This window comes from Nicotiana sylvestris, chromosome 5, assembly GCF_000393655.2.
Source record: "Nicotiana sylvestris chromosome 5, ASM39365v2, whole genome shotgun sequence".
Taxonomy (NCBI): domain Eukaryota; kingdom Viridiplantae; phylum Streptophyta; class Magnoliopsida; order Solanales; family Solanaceae; genus Nicotiana; species Nicotiana sylvestris.
Window position 1 is genome coordinate 127,072,812 of NC_091061.1, and position 2,776 is coordinate 127,075,587.

The 2,776-nt window shown below is 39.9% G+C and overlaps 1 non-coding gene across 1 annotated transcript; it reads right to left on the reverse strand.

The window, feature by feature from the left end:
* Positions 1-1,811: 1,811 nt before the first annotated feature.
* Positions 1,812-1,918, reverse strand: LOC138869815 (small nucleolar RNA R71). The gene has a single exon (XR_011400068.1). It is a non-coding gene; the product is annotated as a small nucleolar RNA R71 (small nucleolar RNA).
* Positions 1,919-2,776: the final 858 nt, after the last annotated feature.

The following is a 2,776-nucleotide window of genomic DNA, read 5'->3' on the forward strand; positions in this document are numbered from 1 at the left end:
GGAGCTAAATTAAAGCAAGGGAAGCCCCTCGGAGCTGAGTGCATTGAAAGAAGAGAGAAAAGAAGAGCTGAAATGATGATCCACTAGCGTGCCCACTAGCGCGACCGCACTAGCCTAGGAGTTCGAGGCGGAATATTATGCCATATGCGTGGTCAGTAGCACGGCCGTGCTAGTCCAGTTCGGAAAAATATAATTCAGGGGTAGTTCCACTTAACCTATAAGAGGTCCAGCTCGCCCAAAGGGACATTATCAAGGTTTTTACAGCTTAGTTGAAGGCAAGGAGAGGCAAGAGGCAAGGAGGATAATTCAATATCGAGTTCTTCCTTTCTTCCTTTTGTATTTTACCATTTATGATGAATTTTGCTATTGTTATGATGAACATGATTATGAGTAGCTAAATATTTAGTCTAGGGTTTTGATTGAACCTGTTGAAGGATGAACTTCATGTTATGTTAATATAATTTGTCCGGTTTAATCTCTATTTGTTCAACTACATTCTTGTTGTAGTTAATTGATAGGATCCTCAATTAGTTATGCCTATTTAATATGTATTACTCAGGAGAGAGTGCATATTTAGGTAATTGTTGAACAACACCACTCCCAAAGTATATGAGGGATCAATAACCAAGGGTTTAAAGGCGGTATTAGGGATAACGAAGTCTTGGGTGCAATCTAAAGTGAGTTGTAATAAAATCCATCTAACGTAACTCGGGAGAGTGCATCTAGTAAATTGTCGTAATTACTCGGGAGAGATTTACGGTAATGAGAGTGCTCATGATCAATAGAGATGATTAGGCAAATCTATATGAAACATAACAGGAAGGGATTCCGTCAATAAGGGAAATCATAACCTTAGATCCTTCTCTTAATTGTTTACAACTCAATCATAGTTAGTTGTTAGTTTACTTGCTTATATTCAGTTATAGTTAGTTAAACCATCACCAATTGTTATTTAAATATCTGGGAAGTTGATTACAAAGAATTTAGTGAGTCTAACAAAAGTAATTGATAGGTTAATTCTCTGAGGATTCGACTCTGGACTAAATACTTAGATTATATTTGCAGCGACCACTTAGTCCTTTTTATAAGGCATAGTTGGGCGTGATCAAATTTTGGCACCGTTGCCGGGGAATTAACGGTGTTATCAATTACAGTTGAAAGAAATACAAAAATTCTTAGTGTAGTCAGATTTCTTTATTTTCAATCGATACATTGAAATTTTAACGTTTGTTGACTTGGTTGTACAGGTGCATGCCTAGAAACTCATCGAGAACTGGTGAAGTATTTGAAGCATTATCAGATCCCGAGAAAGTTTTCAAGGCCTTGAATCGGGCTAACCGGAAAAACAAACAAAATAATCAACTTAACAACTTGAACCAGACATAGGGGATCACGTGGTAGACCCAACTACGCCATTAGCGCTAGTAGAACCTCTTGTGCCAGAGTCTGCTCTATGTGACTGGGCACAACCTACAGTAGAGAACTTGGCCACAACGATATTAGTCCCCCAGATACAGGCTGAGTCGTTTCAAATCACGAACAACATGATGCACTTATTGCAAAACAAGGGACTATTTTCGGGGTCACACATCGAAGATCCTCAATAGCACTTGAAGAATTTCCTATCAATCTGCAAAACTCAAAGGTAGCCCAACGTAACTCAGGAAGCAATAAAGCTGTTGTTGTTTCCATTCTCAGTGACATGAGCTACCCAAACTTGGCTAAACTCACTCCCCATTAATTCCATAACGACTTGGGAGGAGTTAGTTAAGTAAATTGTGAACAAGTTTCATCCACCCAACAAGACTGCTCAACAAATTGATGAAATTTTTAGTTTCAAACAGAAATCAATGGAGACACTACAAGAAACATGGGAACGATTCAAAGGGATGTTGGTCATATGTCTGCACCACGGTATTCTCGATCAGATGTTGGGGCAGCAGTTTTACATGGGTTTGACAGATAGCATGAAGGGTAATGTTGATACTTTAGCGGGTGGAGAATTCTTAAGCAAAAAATGGAGAGAAAGCCAGAGCTTTATTTACAAGATAGCACAGAATTCGGGGTGGACAACCAGGAATGCATCTATCACTCCAGTAGTTCACTCAGTGCCCTTAGATCCATCCAACACTCTTGCTGAAAATATGGCCACATTAATGACACAGATGAGTATACTCACCAAAAAGGTGGAAGAGTCAGGGCAGAAGCAGCAGGTACACATTGCAGATACTACCAATAGGGGCTTATGCACATCTTGCGTTAGTCAGCAATTGGTAACCAATGGAATGTAGAAAGTGAGCATAATCACTACCTTGAGGACATGAATTATGTGTCTAATTATGGGGACCCAAGACAGGGAGGTCAGAATTGGGGCCAACAAAATCAGCCATACAGGCCAGTTCAGCCACAGCTCAACAATGGAAATATGGGAGGTATGCAACCTGACAATAATATGGCACCTTACCAAAGGCCACAGGGATATAATAATCAAAATCAACAGCAGGGTTATCATCTTCCTTAGCAGCAGCATGGTGGAAGACAGGAAGATGGGTTTGCCCGACTCGAGGCAATAATACAGTAGGTTATTGGGTCAAATGCAAAAATGAGTGAAAGGGTAGATGCACATGAGTCAGCTATAAAGAATATTGAAGTGCAGATAGGCCAAATTTCGATGTCTTTGAATAATCGTCCTCATGGAACATTGCCTGCAGACACTCAAATAATCCAAAAGATCAAGGTCCGAAGCAGCTGATGGAAATGAGTTTACATAATGGCA